Source organism: Bos grunniens, chromosome 11 (genome assembly GCF_055505025.1).
Source record: "Bos grunniens cultivar Pamir isolate PY7600 chromosome 11, Bosgru_T2T1.0, whole genome shotgun sequence".
Classification (NCBI taxonomy): domain Eukaryota; kingdom Metazoa; phylum Chordata; class Mammalia; order Artiodactyla; family Bovidae; genus Bos; species Bos grunniens.
In genome coordinates, this window is record NC_141175.1 from 51,688,476 (window position 1) to 51,712,664 (window position 24,189).

The 24,189-nt window shown below is 39.3% G+C and overlaps 1 protein-coding gene across 4 annotated transcripts in view; it reads left to right on the plus strand.

The window, feature by feature from the left end:
* The window catches only part of CTNNA2 (catenin alpha 2), a 1,366,346-nt gene that overhangs the window by 42,685 nt on the left and 1,299,472 nt on the right, over window positions 1-24,189 (plus strand). The window lies entirely within an intron of this gene.

The window sequence follows — 24,189 nt, forward strand, 5'->3', positions numbered from 1 at the left end:
TGATACAAAATAAAATTGTTGGTGACTAATTTTTCATATTTATTATATTAGTAAGTGTTTTCTCTAATATGATTTTTGGTACCTCATAATGTTAAAGCCATTAACAAGTACAAATAGAGAATTCTGGCTGAAGAAAATTCCACATTGATTACATACTCTTTCAGTATATGTTATTTGATGCTCAGTAAGGCTTTTCTTATGGATGAAGTCTTTGCAACATTTGACAACGTTCTTATAATTACTTTCCATATGAATTTTTTGGTGAAAAATTAGGGCAGAACTCTGGCTAAAACGTTTTCCACACTGATGGCATTCATACAACTTCTCTCCTTTATGGGTTGTCTGATATGAGAAAAGGTGACAGTTTTAATCAAATTGCTTTCCATAATTTTTGCACTCATGGTTTCGTCCAGTTGTGAATTTTGTAATGCATAGTGAGATGAGATCTCTGTTTTTTGAGTTCCCACATTGATTTCATTCATAGGGAAGCCCTCTTATATATGAGTTCTCTGATACATAATGAAATAGGTGTTCTGTCTAAAAGATTCTTCATCTTCAGGAATTTCCTAAGGTTTCTTTTTGGTATGAGTTATCGTATATCTAATAAGCTTATAGATGTGAAAAATATGTTTCCTCACAGATTGTGTGTATATGGTTTGTCTCCAGTATGAGTTCTCTAATGTGCAAAAAAAGCATAGAAGCAACTAAAGACTTTTCCATAGACTTCCACATTCTTTATATGCATAGGTTCCTCACCAGTATGATTTATGTGATGTCAGTGTGGTAACAATTGCATTCAGGCATCCCTCATTTTATCATTCTTTAGTGTATTTTTTTTTTTTTTAAGTTTTGTGGCAACCCTTCCCCAAGGTCTATCAATGCCATTTTTACCCAACAGTACTTGTTTACTTCCTGTCTCTTTCACATTTTGGTTAATTCTCAAAATATTTCACCCTCCACCAGCAATAATAAGCAGGGTGACAGTATACATCCTTGACATACTCCTTTCTCTATTTGGAACCAGTCTGTTGTTCCATGTCCAGTTCTAACTGTTGCTTCCTGACCTGCATACCAGCTTTCTCAAGAGGTGGATCAGGTGGTCTGGTATTCCCATCTCTTTCAGAATTTTCCACGGTTTATTGTGATCCACACAGTCAAAGGCTTTGGCATAGTCAATAAGCAGAAGTAGATGTTTTTCTGGAACTCTCTTGCTTTTTCGATGGTCCAGGGGATGTTGGCAATTTGATTTCTGATTCCTCTGCCTTTTCTAAATCCAGCTTGAACATCTGGAAGTTGACGATTCATGTACTGTTGAAGCCTGGCTTTGAGAATCTTGAGCATTACTTTACTAGTGTGTGAGATGAGTGCAATTGTGCAATAGTTTGAGCATTCTTTGGCATCATCTTTATTTGGGATTGGGATGAAAACTGACTTTCCAGTCCTGTGGCCACTGCTGAGTTTTCCAAATTTCCTGGCATGTTGAGTGCAGCACTTTCAGAGCATCATCTTTTAGGATTTGAAATAGCTCAATTGCAATTCCATCATCTCCACTAGCTTTCTTCGTAGTGATGCTTCCTAAGGCCCACTTGACGTTGCATTCCAGGATGTCTGGCTCAAGGTGAGTGATCACACCTTCGTGATTATCTGGGTTGTGAAGATCATTTTTGTACAGTTCTTCTGTGTATTCTTGCCACCTCCTCTTAATATCTTCTGCTTCTGTTAGTCCATACCATTTCTGTCCTTTATTGAGCCCATCTTTGCATGAACTGGTCCCTTGGTATCTCTAATTATCTTTAAGATATCTCTAGTCTTTCCCATTCTATTGTTTTCCTCTGTTTCTTTGCACTGATCACTGAGGAAGGCTTTCTTATCTCTCCTTGCTGTTCTTTGGAATTCTGCATTCAAATGGGTATATCTTTCCTTCAATCCTTTGCTTTTGGCTTCTCTTCTTTTCACAGTTGCTTGTAAGGCCTCCTCAGACAGCCATTTTGTTTTTTTGCATTTCTTTTTATTGGGGATGGTCTTGATCCCTGTCTCCTGTACAGTGTTACGAACCTCCATCCATAGTTGATCAGGCACTCTATCAGATCTAATCCCTTGAATCTATTTGTCATTTCCACTGTATAATCATAAGGGGTTTGATTTAGGTCATACCTTAAAGGTCTAGTGGTTTTCCCTGCTTTCTTCATTTAAGTCTGAATTTGACAATAAGGAGTTCATGGTCTGTGCTACAGTCAGCTCCTGGTCTTGTTTTTGCTGACTGTATAGAACTTCTCCATCTTTGGCTGCGAAGAATATGAAGGAGTACATCAAGGCTATATGTTGTCACCCTGCTTATTTAACTTATATGCAGAGTACATAATGAGAAATGCTGGGCTGGATGGAGCACAAACTGAAATCAAGATTGCCGGGAGAAATATCAATAACCTCAGATATGCAGATGACACCACAATTATGGCAGAAAGTGAAGAACTAAAGAGCCTCTTGAAGAAAGAGGAGAGTGAAAAAGTTGGCTTAAAACTCAATATCCAGAAAACTAAGATCATGGCATCTGGTCCTATCACTTCATGACAAATAGATGGGGAAACAATAGAAACAGTGACAGACTTTATTTTGGGGGGCTCCAAAATGACTGCAGATGGTGATTTTAGCCATGAAATTAAAAGACGCTTTTTCCTTGAAAGAAAAGTTATGACCAACCTAGATGGCATATTAAAAAGCAGAAACATTACCAACAAAGGTCCCTCTAGTCAAAGCTATGGTATTTCCAGTGGTCATGTGTGGATGTGAGAGTTGGTCTATAAAGAAAGCTGAGCGCCGAAGAATTGATGCTTTTGAACTGTGGTGTTGGAGAAGACTCTTGAGAGTCCCTTGGACTGCAAGGAGATCCAACCAGTCCATCCTAGAGGAAATCAGTCCTGAATATTCATTGGAAGGACTGATGCTGAAGCTGAAACTCCAATACTTTGACCACCTGATGCGAAGAACTGACTCATTTGAAAAGACCCTGATGCTGGGAAAGATTGAAGGTGGGAGGAGAAGGGGACGATAGAGGATGAGATGGTTGGATGGCATCACCAACTCAATGGACATGAGTTTGAGTAATCTGTGGGAGCTGGCGATGGACAGGGAGCTTGCCATGCTGCAATTCATGGGGTTGCAAAGAGTCAGTCACGACTGAGCGACTGAACTGAACTGAACCAGAAAAAGAACAAACTATGATTTGCTGAAAGCTCAGATAGTGGTTAGCATTTTTTAAGGAATAAAATACTTTTTACTTAATGGATATAATTCTTTTTTTAGACTGTGTGCTATTGCACACTTAATAGTGTACAGAATAATGTAAACATGACTATTATATGCACCAAGGGCTTTCCAGGTGTCAGTAGAGGTAAAGAATCTGCCTGCCAGTGCAGGAGATGCAGAAGACACATGTTTGATCCCTCGGTTGGGAAGATCCTCTGGAAAAGGAAATGGCATCCTACTCCAGTATTATTGCCTGGGAAATCCCATGGACTGAGGAGCCTGGCAGGCTACAGTCCGTGGGGTTACAAAGAGTTGGATTCAGTGGAGCACAACACAGCAGCATATGCACCAAAAATTCAGGTGACTTATTGTGTTGCAGAATTTGCTCTATTGCATTGATCTGTAAATAAACTTGCAGTTTCTCTGAGGTATGTCTGTGTTGTTAATATTCATTAGGCTTGTGTTTTTATTTATACCCTCAGATGTACCAAGGGATGTACTATTAGTAAAACAAAAATATATTGCTATCATTTGTACAGTTATCTCCTGCTAGAGTTCTTGCAAATTGAACAGAATGACTGTTTGTACAAAATATTTGGCTATATTTACTTTTTCTTAATTACATAGCTATCCTTATGTCCACTAAGTTAAACTGTATTTTAAACTTTTAACACACGAGTCATATTTATAGACCTACTCCCTAAGCACAGCTAAGCAGGAAGAATGCGATCTCAATATTTACCATTTCCATAGACTCTCCTAAGTAAGTACTTTCTTTTGGGTGACTGTAACTTGCCTGAAATGTCTGTCCTCATTCTTGCAATAATTGTTCAACTTGCCTTTACATTTCCAGATTGTTAATGATAGGTACTAGAAATCATTTCTTACCATTTCTTCCATTTAAATTTCATAGAACTATTTATCTTCAAAAGTGCTATTATTGAAGATTAATGATTTAATTTCAGCTACAGTCTTTGAATCTGGCCAGGTCTTTTGGTGACTCGTTCTATCAGCCTTGGTTATTCCAAGTAGAGGATTTACTTCTGTTTGGAAAGCTGATTCCCCAAGGAGTCCATGTTCTTACATTTATCAAGCATCCCATTTTTGTAAACGACCTGCTGAGCAGTGTGCAGCAGCTTTTGCTCCTCCTTGGTGTAGTTCACAACCATTTCCCAAAGGTTACCCATATGTGGAATTAGACAATTATTGACTCAGCTTCTGGTCCCTCTTCTTTCTTGATGATGATTTCTTGAGTTGGTGGAGAGAACTGAAAATGCAACACTTCCCATCAAGCTGGGGCAGTTTGGCTTGGCCTGCATCTCTTGACCTGATTCACACGTGGCAAGGTCCAACTGCTGTAGCCTTCTCCACCTCACCTCTCTAGTCCCACTCCCAAGCACTTGGACTGATCCATGCCCAGTCCTGCCAGCTTGCATAGAATTGTCTTAAAGAAAGGGCTGTTCATCCTGATAAGGATTGTTATAATATGAGGATTATGTGTCCACAGGTCATGCAAGATATAAGAATGTTTTAGAACTCAGATCTACTTCTGATTGATTACTCATACAAAAACTACTGATTGTAAATTCTTCTTTTTATATTTCAGTTTACTCACTTAAAAATAGGGTATTGTAGCATAGGGATTAGAAATCTGATTTAGACAGCAGAGTGTTTTTAAACAATGAACTTGAAAGTCTTTGGGTGGAGTTTTATTGTCTAGTTCCTATGGTTGCCATAACTACTCTAACACTTAGCACATAGGTCAGGGCAGGATTCATACATGTGGAATGTGCTGACTGCACAACCCAAAACATTTTTTCTTCTTGCTCAATCTGGCCTGACTAATTTGATTTCACTGACATAGGAGACAAATGTCATGTTTTTCAGAACTTCCAGAATGATTCCGCTCTCTTCAGACTTCAGTATGATAGAAGACAAGAGAGTTAATATAGCCCTAGTGCAAGACCATAAATGTATGTTGTTTTTCTTCCTGTGTAAATATAAATGGGTTCTGAACATACTTCTTAACAGAGTTAGTAAAGAATCTATTAACTAGTTCAGTAACTGCACACATAACTCTGTGTTAATCGGTTGTAGTTAGAACACCGTATTTCGCACCATGGCTGCACTTGGGGTTACATCTTGATTATATATATATATATATATTTTTTTTCTGCCCATTTAATTAAACCAGTTTCAACAAAGATGTATTTGTACAGAAACACAGTTTTTGGTATTCTTGGTTGTTATAGGTTTGAAATATATTGAAAAGATAATCTTTTTTTTTTTTGGTGTTTTTCTTTTTTATTATTATTATTATTTTTTTTACTTTACAATATTGATTATATTTTTGATAGTTTACTGTCACATTCCAGGTCCCATAGGGTTTTTTAGAAGTCAGTCTTCTGAAATAAATAGGGACATGAGGGGAACCATCTCCCCTGGATCCTTTAGATCTTTATAGTTCACACTAATTTCTGCTATTCACCCTATTAGCAGATATTGTTTGTTGTATGACATCTTGAAAAGACCAGGAGGAAGGCAGTATCTAAGGCTTCAACTGGCTCTTTCCTTCTGTATTATTTGAAAATAAAATAAGCATTTTATTTTAAAGGACAGTGAGCCAGACTGGGAGTTCTGGTGTCTGCAAGTGTGTTTATTTCAGTTATACTTTCAGGGACCACTGACTCTCACCACTGGCTGGATCCGTATACCCAGTGGACCTCCTGTGAACCAGACCTGAGCTAGGATTCCTTCTGGTGAAAGTGAAAGTCGCTCAGTCGTGTCTGACTCTTTGTGACAAAATGGACTATACAGTCCATGGAATTCTCCAGAATACTGGAGTTAGGGATCAAACCCAGGTCTACCCACATTGCAGGTGAATTCATCAGCCGAGCCACAAGGGAAGCCCGACACTCTAGTGGAGGGTGGACGTTATGGTGTTTCTAGTCCCTAGAGAGCAATGCCAATTCATAGTCTGTGTTCTAACAGTTCTCAAAATGTCAGTTTCCCCCTTTCTCTACTATATAGCTGCATTGATCCTCAGCTGATCTCACTTGGTGCTGTGAAGTTAGAATGGTCTCTATTCTGTTTGAGATAAAAGGATCATATTGTTGAACCCCTAGATGGACCAGTCACTGAATGCAATCTTTTCCTGGGGAGAATGCATAACTGTGGCAAGTTATGTTCCTGCAGTCAAAGAAAGAGACTTAGACATAAACCATCAATAAATATCTCTCCAAATATTTGGCAAAATGAGTATTTTGTCCCTGAGAAGGAGATCTAGGCAGCACACCACAGCATCCACTGCAAAACCATAACCAAATTATAATAGCAGAACATGATGACATATAAGAAAAGAAGTAAGGTAGTGAGAAGGCCAAATGTCAAAACACTTCACCTTGTAGCATTATCACAGCATCAATGAATATAACGTTCATTCATTAATTGGCAGTTTATACCAAATACCTCACATTGTGACCAAAGTTAGGGATTCTGCCATTATTTGGGTGAGTGACAATTAGAACCCAGGTCTGCTTCCAAGGACTGTTGTGCCCTTTCTACTAAAATTAAAGGTCTTTTAGAAAACTTTAACCAAGGTAATTGCCTAAAGGTGGAGAAATAAAGTACATTGTATCAGTGATTCAAGTCAGTAAGTCAGCATCATTTGAGGAAAATCCCTGAACATCAGTTTGCATCAATTGCTAGAAATATCTCCTTTAAGATTGTTTAGGGGAAAAAAATGTATGGAGATCCTTAACATTTTGAGGGGACATATGCTACCTAATGTTAAAATATAGTTTTGAACACTTTAGTTTGGAGAACAGTGAGATCAGCCCAGGGATAATTCTAGATGTTGTCTTCTAGTGGGACTGACACATTGAGTTACTGAGGTTAGTTTTGGTATACCAGAGTCAACTAGCCCAGAACATCTGGATTCAACTTCTTTTCAGTTGTCAAGGTTCCTATATGAATATCTCTGTAAAAAAATAAAAATATGTTATTAGGAAAGGAGACCTGACTTAACCTCATCCAAAGTGTCAGATTGCACTAGATATTCTGTTGATCTAAATGAATCCTCTTCTCAAAACAGTCCCACAAAAATGGGAATTATTGTTATTTCATAACTGAGAAAAATGGTGATAACATCCATGGTCTTAGATTTGTTCTTTTTATTTTCTTTCTTTGCAGCTTTGCCTTATCCTGTCCAAAAGAGGCATGAAACAAAATCCAGAGAGCTAAATGTATATTAAATCTAATGATATTTGATATCAGGGTATTTTAAAGATCATTTTGTGATGATATACAGTTGACCCTTGAACAACACGTGTTTGAACTCCATGGGTCCATCTATATGTGGCTTTTTTTTTTTTTTTTCCAATAAATATGTACTATAGTACTAAAAGCTAGATGGTTGGTTGAATCCTCAGCTATGGAACTATAGATACGGAGGGTTGACTGTAAAGTTAATCAGGGCTTACAGGGATTTTTTACTTGGATTGGGGATGTTCAGTGCCCCCAATCCCTGCATTGTTCATGCGTGTGTGCTCCATGCCCAAGTCACTTCAGTACTGTCCAACTCTTTGTGACCCCATGGACTGTAGTCCTACAGGCTCCTCTGTCCATGGGATTCTCTAGGCAAGAATACTGGAGTGGGTTGCCGTCCCTTCTGCAGGGGATCTTCCCAACCCAGGGATTGAACCCACGTCGCTGACATTTCCCACATTGGCAGGTGGGTTCTTTACCACTAGTGGCACCTGGGAAGCCCAAACACATTTTTCATGGGGCACCTGTAATTGTCTTTCTCTATTTTAGAGATAAAAACCTAAAGAGCCCTATGGAGTCTGAGGCCCCACGTCACTCAGCTGGTTAGTAGGTGGGTGTGGTGCCCTTATTGCGTTAGAGCCCATTCCTTTGTGAGTTACATTTTTGTACACAGATAGGATTGGAAAGCAACAAAGGCTTTAAGCTTTGTAGGTGACAAAACAAAACAAAACAACAAACAAAAACTGTTATTCTTTCCTCTTTTTTTTTTTTTTTTTGGCAAATTTTCTTTTGTCTTTTCAAGAGCAAAATGTGAAAACTATTGTTTAAGGGCATACATTGGAATATAGAGTAGCTGAAAAAACAGCCAACAGCATGACCTCTGGTTCTTTCCCTGTAGTGTGTCCCCCTGAATGGCAAGGTGTTGAGTGCTGGGAAGGAGAGGTGGGTGTGCAATCAGCTTCATGTTAAGCCTTGAAAGAGAGTTTTACTTCACATCTCCCATGCATGTTGTAAGTTTCAGTAATTAATATGGGTCTGTCACTAATTTAGAAAAAGCCATCAGCCATCTCATTCAAGAAGTTCCTTATTTTGTTTTAATTTTTCACCTGCTCTATTTTATTTGAATTGTATCTGAACATACAACTTTATTTTCATACCTTCAAAATATTACTTTTCGTGTAACAAACATATACTTTGTCCTCTATCGTGGGCAGAATTCTGACTGGAGCACTAGTTCTCATTGTTGGCTATGTGTCATTTCCGCTTGGCAACAGTATTTTACATTAGGCTTCGCCAGGGTCGCTAATATAACAATTACTCGGAAGATAAGAGAGATGCTCATTCTTCAAGCATAGTTCACTGTTTCCCACTGACCTTGACTAAAGAAAGACTTCATGCAGTTTCTTTCAAAGACTGAGCTCAACAAAGTAAACTGAATATGAAAAATGTAAATTTTTTCCTTGGCACTTGTGAGAATTTAATTTCTCATTGAAATTTAAGAAATACACCTACTCTGACACCTTGCTGGTTCTATAAATTGGTTTATTACAATTTTTGTAAAGGTCTCTTTTTTGAATCTAATTATTGTCAAAACACGTTAACTTTAAGTTTCAAAGAGAATAGGACTATAATTTGTCCTTGTAGTTTTATTTACCATTTTTACCACTGCATTATTTTTTGATGACGTAGTGTATTATCCTTCACATAATGGAATACTCTTCTGACTCATCATTAATAGAACAGATTCTAAGAGTTAATTTTCTAATAGTAATGAGAGATGCTATGGTCTGAACGTTTGTGTCCTCCTAAAATTCGTATGTTGACATCCTACTGCCCAATGTGATAGTATTAGAAGGTGGGGCTTTTGGGAGGTGATTATGGGTACAGAACCCTCATGAATGAGATTAATGTCATTATAAAGGACAGGGAGCTGGCTTGTACCTTCTATCATGTGAGGACACAGAGAGAAGTCAGTGGTCTATGACCCAGCAGAGGACTTTCACCAGATCCTGACCTTGCTGGTACCCTGATCTTAGACTTCCAGCCTTTGGAACTGTGAGAAATAAATTCCTGTTGTTTTCAATCTACCCAGTCTGTGATATTTTGTTACAGCATCCTGAATGAACTAAGACTATGGGGCTTCCCTTGTGGCATAGTGGTAAAGAATCCTCCTGCCAGTGCAGGAGACGTGGGTTCAATCCCTGTGGGGGAATATCTGCCAGAGTAGGAAATGGCAACCCAACCCAGTATTCTTTCCTGGAAAATTTTATGGACAGAGTGAAATTGGCAGGCTATAGTCCATGGAGTCTCAAAGATCTGGATATGACTGAGCAACTGAGCTCATGCATAGGTTGTACTGAGCTGTCCAAGTTCTCTCATTTAATGTGATCTGCCACCATCATTAGCTTAGAAACTTGGCAGAGTTACAGCTGAGCCTATGGTAAGAATTAGGATTCTGTCTAGTTCACAGAAGATTTGTAGTGATAAACTTGACCTCCCTGGCAGAATGCAACAATGTGCATACTGATGCGTCTAACCCTTTTATTCTTTGTTCGACATGCATCTAAAAAGTAGGAGGCAGGACTGACTTTTTGGTCTAGAACATCTTCAAACATACTTGATCGTGATGGCTTCTTGTAATGCTTGACATAAAACCAGTGCCCTGATATATTCCTCAGTTACACTGCTGGGTATAAACTGGGCCCTTGGATGATGTGTGATGAGTGTGTGTTCTGAAGATCTCTGATGCTCAGACATGCATCTCTGAAATGTAACCCCCGATACTTTATGTATTTGCCAATGTAAAAGTAGACAAGTGTTAACATCTTCTGTTTTCATGTATGTGGAATAGTACAATGAAATGGATTTGAAGTCAGACAAGCATAACTTTAAATACTGACCCCCCCAGATTATGGTAATTTCGTAACTTCTCTTTGAGTTACATAATGCCAGTTTTAAAATCTGGAAATAGTATTTTATATATATATATATATATATATATATATATATATAGGCTTCCTGGCTGGCTCAGTGGTAAAGAATCTGCCTGTGATGCAGAAGATGCAGGAGATGCTGCGGGTTCAATCCCTGGGTCACCTGGAGGAGGGTGTGGCAACCCACTTTAGTATTCTTGCCTGGGGAATCCCATGGACAGAGGAGCCTGGCGGGCTACAGTTCATGGAGTCGCATAGATTCGGACACAACTGAAGCAACTGAGCACGCACACACATATGTACATGCATATACACATATATATATATATTTTTTTTGGTCATATAAATATATATGACATATGTATATGATTTTATGTGTATATAAAATTACTGACTCAATGGGCATGAATTTGAGCAAATTCCGGGAGATAGTGGAGGACAGATGAGCCTGGTGTGCTGCAGTTCATGGGATTGAAAAGAGTTGGGCATGACTTAGTGACTGAACAACAACAAATATATGTGTGTGTGTCTGTGTGTGTAAAATAGATTGGTCTTAATATTAAATGATAAAAGCAAGTGTTTGGAAATGTTAGTTTTTATTGGAAGAAGTAAAAAAGTTTTCTTGAATTACCTAGCTTTTAAGAATATAAAATAAAATTAGAAGGACCTCTGAGTCACTGAAATTTCCTATCTTTATCTTCTGGGTTGAGTCACCTTACATAGATGCAAAGATCTTAAAGATCTTCAGAGAGGGGAACACTAAACTCTTTTTGGCAGCTTATTCTAGAACCTAATAGTACTCATAGTCAACAATGTAACTAGGAATATATCAGGGCATTGGTTTTATTTTAAGCACTAGAAGAAGCCATCATTATGTATGTTTGAAGGTGCTCCATAGCAAAGTCAGCCATGCCTCCTACTTTTCAGATGCATGTGAACTCTTTCTCAATCTAGTCTGAATCTGTGCTGATGCTAAAATTTAAAATCACTTTTCCTTGCAACTTACGTTTATTATGCTCATTGTAACCCTGAAAATGAATTTAAATGATGACTTAGTTATCCTTCAGATTATGTTTCTTTGTAGCCTAAAACCTTTGCCTGTCAAGATAGTTCAGGGCCTCAGGTAACCCTCTTAATTTTGATGTAATGCATTTATTTTCTTGGCATATATTGTCCTTGATGATTGTCAGTGAGAAGCTCTTTGTTTCAGTAACTGGAGACAGAATGTATTGGGTGAGCTTTCAATGCTGAAATTTAAGTCGCTATCCAGGAGAGAGGTCTGGGAGGAGCTAGTAGCAATGTATATTTGAAATTAAATGTAGTTCAATTTTTAGATCTCCTTAGTTTTAAAAAAGACAAACAGCCTAACCCATGTTTACAATTTGCCTGTTTAGTATTAAATTCATTGACTTTCTAATGGTTTGAACCCCTTATTCCTTGGGTATGAAAGACACTTATAGAACATATTGAGCTCTTGGAAGATTATGTTAGGTTCTTCAGTTCTGGCTACCTTTTGCTTTCAAAATGATGGCTCTGCTTATGGTGGCTTATTCTATATGAAGTCCTGTGACTGTAAAATGCATTATGTAATTTCTTTTAACCCTGTGTTCATATGTGTAGATTAACTATCTGCTCTGCACCTGTAATTACATATGGTTGGCTCCTCAAATGGCATTAACGTCTCTTATTTTGCATGCATACTGCTGAGGTATAAACCCAATTAAGTTAAAACTTCTTATTCAGTAGAATTACTTATTTAGCTGTGCATAGGATTTTCCTGGTGAGGCTTGGGCTTGATTTTGTTTTGCTTTGTTTTTAAGTATGAAGCTCAATTGACAACATTGCACAGAAGTTCCAGAGTATTTATACATATCCAGATATACACACATATAAACATTTATGAGATACACCCTCACATTTCAGACCAGATTATAGTCATTAGCAGATTCTAGTTCTGTGTAAGTTTTCTCAAGAAATTTAGATAATATTCTCGGTGTGTGTATTCTTGGTAGTTTCTTAAGCAAAGTTTAGTTTTCAAGCAAGCATGCACATAATTGTTACTAACACTGCTAAACATGGTACAAGTATGCAGATTGATCCAGCCATCTAATGATAAGGAAATGATTCTACCTATATCTCATTTTTAACTATAACTGAATCAACTATCAGTTTATATAGATAATCATTTTAGTGAAGTTTTTCTCTTCAAATAAAGCTCCTAATAGGTATTAGAATTCAGATTTTTTAAAGTATTAGTTATATATCTATGTTCATTAATTAAACACAGATTTATGAGTTACAGGCTTCCCTGGTGGCTCAGACGATAAAGAATCTGCCTACAATGCAGGAGACTGAGATTTGATGGCTAGGTTTGAAAGATCTCTTGGAGAAGGGAATGGCTGCTTACTCCAGTACTCTTGCTGGGGAATTCCATGAACAGAGGAGCCTGATAGGCTACAGTCCCTAGGTCGCAAAGAGTCAGGCATGACTGAGTGACTAACACTTTCAGGTTCACTTTTTAGTTTATGGGTTACAGTAGGTGCTGTGAGGGTTTAATGAAACACCCATTATGAATCCTGCCCTAAAGGGGCTTTTGATGTAATAGGAAAGATAATGAATATAAACTATTTATTGATACTACATAGTATACAAGGTACTCAGTACTGCATGGAGCTTAAGAACCATTAAATAACAGGAAAAACTGATTTCCTGTTTGGGGAATTAATAAAGGCTTAGCTTGGACTTAAAAGATGAAACGGACTAGTATAGGGAGATATTCTAGCTGAAGAGCAAACTATAAGCCAAAATTTATACACAGTTTTGTGGAAACAGTGTGAACTCTTCATTTTGATTGGAGCTTGAGTAATGGTGGTAAATAAGGATGAAGCCTATTTGTGAGGGCTTTGAACACCAAGCTAAGGAGGAAGTTAGTTGCAACTGTACATGCTTTATTTAGCATGTTAATCAGTTCAGTTCAGTCACTCAGTCATGTTTGACTCTTCGCGACCCCATGGACTGCAGCACGCCTGGCCTCCTTGTCCATCACCAACTCCTGGAGTTTACTCAAACTCATGTCCATTGAGTCGGTGATGCCATCCAACCATCTCATCCTCTATTATCCCCTTCTCCTCCCGCCTTCAGTCTTTCTCAGCATCAGGGTCTTTTCAAATGAGTCAGTTCTTTGCATGAGGTGGTCAAAGTATTGGAGTTTCAGCTTTAGCATCAGTCCTTCCAATGAATATTCAGGACTTATTTCCTTTAGGATGGACTGGTTGGATCTCTTTGCTGTCCAAAGAACTCTCAAGAGTCTTCTCCCAACACCACAGTTCAAGAGCATCAATTCTTCGGCACTCAGCTTTATTTATGGTCCAACTCTCACATCCATACATGACCACTGGAAAAACCAAAGCTTTGATTAGAGGGACCTTTGTTGGCAAAGTAATGTCTCTGCTTTTTAATATGCTGTCTAGGTTGGTCATAACTTTTCTTCCAAAGAGCAAGTGTCTTTTAATTTCATGGCTGCAGTCACCATATGCAGTAATTTTGGAGCCCCCCAAAATAAAGCCCAAATAGGAAAAGGAGTACATCAAAGCTGTATATTGTCACCCTGTTTATTTAACTTATATGCAGAGTACATCATGAGAAACACTGCGCTGGAAGAAGCACAAGCTGGAATCAAGATTGCTGGAAGAAATATCAATAACCTCAGATATGCAGATGACACCACCCTTACGGCAGAAAGTGAAGAGGAACTAAAGAGCCTCTTGATGAAAGTGAAAGAGGAGAGTGAAAAAGTTGGCTTAAAGCTCAACATTCAGAAAACGAAGATCATGGCATCTGGTCCCATCCCTTCATGGCAGATAGGTGGGGAAACAGTGGAAACAGTGTCAGGCTTTATTTTTCTGGGCTCCAAAATCACTACAGATGGTGACTGCAGCCATGAAATTAAAAGACGCTTACTTACTCCTTGGAAGAAAAGTTATGACCAACCTAGATAGCATATTCAAAAGCAGAGACATTACTTTGCCAACAAAGGTCCATCTAGTCAAGGCTTTGGTTTTTGCAGTGGTCATGTATGGATGGGAGAGTTGGACTGTGAAGAAAGCTGAGCGCCAAAGAATTGATGCTTTTGGACAGTGTTGTTGGGAGAAGACTCTTGAGAGTCCCTTGGGACTGCAAGGTGATCCAACCAGTCCATTCTGAAGGAGATTAGCCCTGGGATTTCTTTGGAAGGAATGATGCTAAAGCTGAAACTCCAGTACTTTGGCCACCTCATGCGAAGAATTGACTCATTGGAAAAGACTGATGCTGGGAGGGATTGAGGGCAGGAGGAGAAGGAGATGACAGAGGATGAGTTGGCTGCATGGTATCACCGACTCAATGGACGTGAGTCTGAGTGAACTCCGGGAGTTGGTGATGGACAGGAAGGCCTGGTGTGCTGCGATTCATGGGGTCGCAAAGAGTCAGACACGACTGAGCGACTGAACTGAACTGAAAATAAAGTCTGTCACTGTTTCCACTGTTTCCCCATCTGTTTGCCATATAGTGAGGAGACCAGATGCCATGATCTTAGTTTTCTGAATGTTGAGTTTTAGGGCAACTTTTGGACTCTCCTCTTTCACTTTCATCAGGGGGCTCTTTAGTTCTTTGCTTTCTGCTGTAAGTGTGGTGTCATTTGCATATCTGAGATTATTGATATTTCTCCTGGCAGTCTTGATTCTAGCTTGTGCTTTATCCAGTCCAGCATTTCTCATGATGTACTCTGCATGTAAGTTAAATAAGCAGGGTAACAATATACAGCCTTGACTACTTCTTTCCCAATTTGGAAATAGTCTTTTGTTCCATATCTGTTTTTTTTTTTTTTTTTTTTTATGCAATAGAATTTTAATGGAAGCTGAGAGGTAAGGGTTCAGTTCAGTTCAGTTTAGTCGCTCAGTCATGCCCACTCTTTGCAACCCCATGAATCGCAGCACGCCAGGCCTCCCTGTCCATCACCAACTCCCAGAGTTCACTCAGACTCAGTCTATCAAGTCAGTGATGCCATCCAGACATCTCATCCTCTGTCGTTCCCTTCTTCTCTTGCGCCCAATCCCTCCCATCATCAGAGCTTTTCCAAACTGTTGCTTCTTGACCTGTATACAGATTTCTCAGGAGGCAGGTTAAGTGGTCTGGTATTTCCATCTCTTTAAGAATTTTCCACAGTTTGTTGTGATCCACACAGTCAAAGGCTTTGGCATAGTCAATAAGGCAGAAGTGGATGTTTTTATGGAACTCTTTTGCTTTTACGATGATCCAGGGGATGTTAGCAATTTGATCTCTGATTCCTCTGCCTTTTCTAAATCCAGCTTGAACATCTGGAAGTTCATGACTCACATACTGTTGAAGCCTGGATTGGAAAATATTGAGTATTACTTGGCTAGCATGTGAGATGAGTACAGTTGTGCAGTAGTTTGAGCATTGTTTGGCATTGGCTTTCTTTGGGATTGGAATGAATTAGTATGTTATAGATATTGAATAGTTGCCTATATAGTCCCCATCTCTCTCTCTCTGCTCACTTTCCTTTTTTTTCTCACTCTCTTTCTATCCTTACATTCCTATCATTCTGCCTCTGTCTTGCCATCTTTAGATTGTTATGTCATCCAGGCTTTAATCTTTGGTTTTCATGTACTCAGGCATCTAATATTGGAGATGCTAAAACAGATATTGAGGAGTGAATGTCAATTAATCAAGATGCAACTTTATAGGTTGTTGAGAGTTCATGTTTTAGGCTCAGACTTTGGGAAGTTGAAATTTTGGCAAAAAAAGCTGGCGTTGTTGGGTAAGAAGAGCTGATACCCAAGTTAACACTGTTAAAGGTTGTTTCCCAAGTATATAGCACTAATTTCTACATCTGGAAGTTTATTCTGATTACCTGGAAATTTTTCAGTCTGATTGATTTCTAAGCTTTACTCTTTGGTGATTATGATTTGGCAGATGTAGAGTGGTACCAAAGATCTGGATTTGAGTGTGACATTTTGCCAAGTCCAAGAACCACTTATAAGTGAGATGTAATGAGGGCCTGGCCTCATTTTCCTGTGGAAATAGAGGACAGGGGAGGCACTCAAAAAATGTTACAGAGATATGTTGAGCAGACTTGTAAACAAATTCCTTCCTAATGGTAGGAAAGAATCAAAACTGACACCAGTCTTTCACTTCTGATAGTAGGATGCTGGTAATATCATCAGCGAAGTATTGGTGTTTAATGATTGTTGACAAAGATAATGGATCGTGCTTTTGATTGACAGAGAGTGAGAAGATCTAGAAGGACATCCTGGATCTCTGTCTAGAAGAATCCAAGGTTGCTTGGAAGAGAGGACAGCACAGAGCTTAAGAGTTTAAAGTTGAATCTTATAAAAGTGTATATGAGGACTTCCCTGGTGGTCCAGTGGTTAAGAATCCACCATTGGAATGCAGTGGACATGGGTTCAATCCCTGGTCCAGGAGGATCCCACAGGCCACAGGGCAGCTAAGCCCTTGCACCACAACTACTGGGCCTGTGCTCTTGAGCCTGTGGTCCACAACAAAAGATGTCAATACAGTGAGAAGCCTGCACACCACAACGAGACAGCAGCTGCCACTCACCACAGCTAAAGAAAGGCCCAGCACAGCCATAAGATTGTGTGCCTGCCAGCTCAGCAGCAGAGATTATGATGCTATGAAGATATAAATACTACTCATCATTATAAGGGCTTTCCTTGTGGCTCAGCTGGTAAAGAATCTGCCCACAATGCAGGAGACCCGGGTTTGATCCCAGGGTTGGGAAAATCCCCTCTAGAAGGGAACAGCTACCCACTCCAGTTCTCTGGCCTAGAGAATTCCTTAGACTGTATAGTCCGTGGGGTCACAAAGAGACAGACATGACTGAATGACTTTCACTTTCTTTCTCTTTCATCATTATAAAAACTACAATTTATGTAATAGGATACTACTAAGAAATTTACATACAATGTCTATTGTCATCCTTACAAAAACCTTGGGAGATTCCCAATTTATAGAAAAAAATTAAGACTCAGCTTTTTGTTTTCCTGTGATGAACTAGTGAATTTTCAGTGTATATGTTTTGATGACTCTAGCACTTGACACATGACTCTAAAAAAGTCCTTTGTACCATACTGACAAAGTGACAAAATAATAAAGAAGGATCAGCTAGATATTTTTCTCTTATTTGAAAGAGAAAATGACAACTTGGACAAAGTGGTTTTCTTAAACAGCAATAATTGCTTCAGAGAAGTAAATTTTTACTTTTTCGGAACTTGAGAAAATCTACCAGTTTGGGCAATTAGGGGGTTGTTAGCAATCTCTGAGATTAGAATTTCAGAGAAATAGAGATGAAAGAAGACATTAAAAGGTATGGTAAGTCTGTCTTCTGAGACCAGGAGAGATTGAGTGTAGCAGCTCTATCAGCAGGTTGGTGTTTATGGAAAAGTGAGAAGAGAGACCCTATCTGTGAATGTTCAAGGTGAAAATATTCACACATTCTTAAAATATAGGAAAAGACTTGGAAGAGTCTGATGTTGCATAACTATAAAAGTGTCACTGAAATTGGCTTTAATTCAGGTTGCTGGCTTCTGCGGGTAGGAAAAACAATTGGAGAATGTGGCAAGTGTGGGTGGTTGGATGGATAATGATGTGATTTTGTCTCTTTAGGCTCTTGCTATTAAGTAGAAAAAGAGGATGAATATTGGAAAGGCAAAAGAATGTGTTTTCCTAGAAAAGGCATACCTCTTAAACCTCTCAATTAGAGAGAATAGAGTGTGAATGTGGTAGAAAAAGAAAGGTAAGCACAGAATGATCTGAAGAGCCCCAGACAGAAGCTGAGTTGTGACTATAGATCAGAAGTACCTTAACTAGAAGGATATGTTCACAATGAGCTATTTATTCAATCTCAGAACTGGGCATTTATGGAAAAAAGGGATCCCAGATTTCACTTCCTTGTATCTACATTTCCTGAATTTATCATTTCAGTATTACTTTTTCTCATTTTTTATTGAGCTATAACTGACATGCCATAAAACTCACTTTAATGTGTACAATAGAGCAATTTTTAGAATATGTGCAAAGTTATAGAACCATCACCACTATCTAATTCCAGAACATTTTTCTAACCCCTAAAAGAGACCCCAAACTCATTAACAGTCATCCTCCATTTCCCCTTCCCTTCAGCCGCACTATCTGTACAGTGTGTTGACACTGTTTCAGGCATTTCATGTAAATGGAGTCATACAGTATGTGATCTTTTGCGTCTTCTTTTCATTACTGTATTGTTTTCAAGGCTCATCCATGCTGTAATATTTATTTGTACTTTATTTCTATTTATGGATTAATATTATTCCACTAATTTTATTTACCAGTTTTCAGTTGATGGACATTTAGATTTTTATTTTGGGATTATTATAAATAATACTACAATGAGTGTTAGAACATAAGTTTTATTTTTTGGGGTAGATATGCTTTTGTTTCTCTTTGATATATACAAACACATTTTGGAAGTAGCAACTTCGAAACTATCTTTTAAAGCCAGGGTACCATTTTACATTCCATCCATCAATCTATGAAACTTTGTGGTGATAGCTATCTTAGTGGGTGTGAAAAAGTATCTCATTTTGGCTTTTATTTTCATTTCCTTACTGAATAATGTTGTTGAGCATCTTTTCCTGTTCTTATTAGCTGTTGTATCTATTTTTTTTTGAAGACAGTTCTATTCAAATTCTTTGCCCACTTTTATTTCCACAAAGAAGGGAAAGTCTATTTTGTCTGATATGATTGTTGTCGTTGTTTAGTCTGTAAGTTCTGTCCGACTGTTTGTGAACCATGGACTGTAGCCTGCCGGGCTCCTCTGTCCATGGGATTTCCCAGGCAAGAATACTGGAGTGGGCTGCCATTTCCTACTCCACAGGATCTTCCCGACCCATGGATTGAGCCCGCATCTTGTGCATTGGCAGGCAGATTCTTTACCACTGAACCACTTGGGAAACCCAATATGACGATTGCTACCCCTAATTCCTCGTCATTTTTGTTTGCATTATATATTTTTCCATCCCCTCACTTTCATTTTTGTGTGTATTTAGTTCTGAGGTTAGTCTCTTGTAAGCAACCTATAAATGGGTCTTATTTTTTTGTATCCAATCAGCTGCCATAAATGCCCTTTTGATTAGAGCATCTAGTTCATTGACATTTAAAGTGATTATTGATAGGTATGTATTTACTGCCATTTTTTTTTTCTTGTTTTCTGGTTGTTTTTGTATTAATAGTTCTTTGTTTTTAGTATCTTTTAGTCTCTTCCTTTGTGTTTTGATGTTTTTATTTAGTGGTATACATTTGTTCTTTTCTCTCTAGTTTTTTTGTATCTATTGTAGGTTCTTAATTTGTGGTTGCCGTGGGTTTGTATATGTTGACCTATAACTATAAACTATAAACTATAAACTATAAACAACTATATATATTTGTTTTACACTGGTAGTCATTTAATTTAAACATATTTTAAAAGATCTATCTTTTTACTCCCCTTCCCCACATTTTGTGTTTTTCATGTCATATGTTACATCTTTATGTTAACCCCTTCACTCTTTATTATAAACATTATTTTTTACAATAATGATGATACCTCCCATCAGATCAGATCAGATCAGTCGCTCAGTCGTGTCCGACTCTTGGCGACCCCATGAGTCACAGCACTCCAGGCCTCCCTGTCCATCACCAACTCCCGGAGTTCACCCAGACTCACGTCCATTGAGTCAGTGATGCCATCCAGCCATCTCATCCTCTGTCATCCCCTTCTCCTCCTGCCCCCAATCCCTCCCAGCATCAGAGTCTTTTCCAGTGAGTCCACTCTTCGCATGAGGTGGCCAAAGTACTGGAGTTTCAGCTTTAGCATCATTCCTTCCAAAGAAATCCCAGGGCTGATCTCCTTCAGAATGGACTGGTTGGATCTCCTTGCAGTCCAAGGGGCTCTCAAGAGTCTTCTCCAACACCACAGTTCAAAAGCATCAATTCTTTGGCGCTCAGCCTTCTTCACAGTCCAACTATCACATCCATACATGACCACAGGAAAAACCATAGCCTTGACTAGACGAACCTTTGTTGGCAAAGTAATGTCTCTGCTTTTGAATATGCTATCTAGGTTGGTCATAATTTTTCTTCCAAGGAGTAAGCGTCTTTTAATTTCATGGCTGCAGTCACCATCTGTAGTGATTTTGGAGCCCAGAAAAATAAAGTCTGACACTGTTTCCACTGTTTCCCCATCTATTTCCCATGAAGTGGTGGGACCAGATGCCATGATCTTCGTTTTCTGAATGTTGAGCTTTAAGCCAACTTTTTCACTCTCCACTTCCACTTTCATCAAGAGGCTTTTGAGTTCCTCTTCACTTTCTGCCATCAGGGTGGTGTCATCTGCATATCTGAGGTTATTGATATTTCTCCGGGCAATCTTGATTCCAGCTTGTGTTCCTTCCAGTCCAGCGTTTCTCATAATGTACTCTGCATGTAAGTTAAACAAACAGGGTGACAATATACAGCCTTGACAAACTCCTTTTTCTATTTGGAACCAGTCTGTTGTTCCATGTCCAGTTCTAACTGTTGCTTCCTGACCTGCGTACAAATTTCTCAAGAGGCAGATCAGGAGGTCTGGTATTCCCATCTCTTGAAGAATTTTCCACAGTTTCTTGTGATCCACACCGTCACAGGCTTTGGCATAGTCAATAAAGCAGAAATAGATGTTTTTCTGGAACTCTCTTGCTTTTTCTATGATCCAGCGGACCTTACTATATATTTGCCCTTCATAGTGGAGTGTTTCTTTTTCCATAGGTACTTCTTGTTCTAGCCTTTTCAGCTGGGGAATATCCTTTAAATTCCTTTGGGGTTGGTTTAATATTGATGAACTCTTCATTTTTGCTTCTCTGAGAAGTTCTTTCTCTTTCCTCCAATTCTGAACGATAACCTTGCTGAGTAGAGTATCCTACATTACAGATTCTTTCCTTTCAGGACTTTGAATATATCATGCTGTCCCCTTTTAGTCTTCAAAGTTTCTTCAGGGAAATCAGCAGTTATGTTACGGGAGTTCCCTTGTAAATGACTCTGTTTTTTCTTTCTGTCTTTAGAATCCCCTGTTTAACTTTTGCTATTTTAATTGTGATATGTCTTGGTGTGGATCTGCTTAGGTGCATCTTGTTTGGGACTTTCTGTGCTTTTTGTACTTAGATGTCTGTTTCCTTCCTCAGATTTGGGAAGTCTTCAGCTGTAATTTCATCAAATATATTTTTAGTCCCCTTCTCTCTTTTCAAGAGAGTTCCAGAAAAACATCTATTTCTGCTTTATTGACTATGCCAAAGCCTTTGACTGTGTGGATCACAAGAAACTGTGGAAAATTCTTCAAGAGATGGGAATACCAGACCTCCTGATCTGCCTCTTGAGAAATTTGTACGCAGGTCAGGAAGCAACAGTTAGAACTGGACATGGAACAACAGACTGGTTCCAAATAGGAAAAGGAGTTCATCAAGGCTGTATATTGTCACCCTGTTTGTTTAACTTACATGCAGAGTACATTATGAGAAACGCTGGACTGGAAGGAACACAAGCTGGAATCAAGATTGCCCGGAGAAATATCAATAACCTCAGATATGCAGATGACACCACCCTGATGGCAGAAAGTGAAGAGGAACTCAAAAGCCTCTTGATGAAAGTGGAAGTGGAGAGTGAAAAAGTTAGCTTAAAGCTCAACATTCAGAAAACGAAGATCATGGCATCCGGTCCCACCACTTCATGGGAAATAGATGGGGAAACAGTGGAAACAGTGTCAGACTTTATTTTTCTGGGCTCCAAAATCACTACAGATGGTGACTGCAGCCATGAAATTAAAAGACGCTTACTCCTTGGAAGAAAAATTATGACCAACCTAGATAGCATATTCAAAAGCAGAGACATTACTTTGCCAACAAAGGTTCGTCTAGTCAAGGCTATGGTTTTTCCTGTGGTCATGTATGGATGTGATAGTTGGACTGTGAAGAAGGCTGAGCGCCAAAGAATTGATGCTTTTGAACTGTGGTGTTGGAGAAGACTCTTGAGAGCCCCTTGGACTGCAAGGAGATCCAACCAGTCCATTCTGAAGGAGATCAGCCCTGGGATTTCTTTGGAAGGAATGATGCTAAAGCTGAAACTCCAGTACTTTGGCCACCTCATGCGAAGAGTGGACTCACTGGAAAAGACTCTGATGCTGGGAGGGATTGGGGGCAGGAGGAGAAGGGGATGACAGAGGATGAGATGGCTGGATGGCATCACTGACTCGATGGACGTGAGTCTGGGTGAACTCCGGGAGTTGGTGATGGACAGGGAGGCCTGGAGTGCTGTGACTCATGGGGTCGCCAAGAGTCGGACACGACTGAGCGACTGATCTGATCTGATCTCTCTTTTTCTGAGACCCCTATAATGCAAATGTTATCTCAGAAATTTCCTAAACTGTTTTCATTTTTTTTGTGTTTTTTCTTTTCTTTTCTTTTTGGATCATTTCCATTATTCTATCTTCCAGATCACTTATGTGTTCTTCTGTATGACTTAGTCTGCTATTTATTTCTTGTACAGTGTTTTTCACTTCAATTATTGTATTCTTCAGTTCTATTTTCTTTTAATATGTTCTAGTTTCTTGTTCAGAGAAGGCAGTGGCACCCCACTCCAGTAGTCTTGCCTGGAAAATCCCATGGATGGAGGGGCCTGGTGGGCTGTAGTCCATGGGGTCGCTGAGAGTCGGACACAACTGAGCGACTTCACTTTCACTTTTCACTTTCATGCATTGGAGAAGGAAATGGCAGCCCACTCCAGTGTTCTTGCCTGGAGAATCCCAGGGATGGGGGAGCCTGATGGGCTGCCGTCTATGGGGTCGCACAGAGTCGGACACGACTGAAGCGACTTAGCAGCAGCAGCAGCAGCAGCAGCAGCAGTTTCTTGTTAAAATTCTTACTGTGTTCATCTATTCTTTTTCCTAATTCAGTTACCATTCTTATTACTAATTCTTTGTATTCTTTATCTAGTAAGTTGCTTTTTCTGTTTCATTATTTAAATTTTCAGAGATTTTCTCTTGCTCTTTCGATTGAGAATAGTTCATCTGTCTTTCCATTTTATTTAAGATTTTCTGTCTCTATGGATTTATTGATAGGTGGAGCAGCTACCTATAACAGTCTTAAAGGGGTGTCTTTATGTGGAAGTGTCCTAAACAGTCTATGTGGGCCCAGTGCCCTTGGTGGGAAAGCTGAATTCGATGTGAACAGAAGTTGTTCTTTCCTCACGGAGTGCTGGCAGCTATCACCATTATAAGAGATAGGGCTGGAGATGGAAGGTCTTTGGCTGGAACTGGGTGTAAGGTGGGGTTTCCCCTCTACTTAGTGGCCGTCACTGCCCTATGGAGGGGAGGATCACATCCCAAATAAAATAGGGCAGAAGTCTTGGGGCTCAGGGCTGAGCTGGCTCTGTTTTCCTTAAGTATGTTCTCTCCTCCCTTTCAGCACAGGCACCCTCACCCCAGAGGAGAACAGTGATGGAGCAGGAGAGGCCCATGTAGACTCCCAGCTCATGTCGGTTTGTGAGCAGTAGTGTGTCAGCTATAGACAGAGGTCTGAGCTGCCTCCAGGGCACCGCCTGCTGTATCTGAGTCTGCTTTGTCTCTCACAACCAGTCACTGCCCACAGCCTCTGCCTACTATGCTCAGCTACGGAACCAC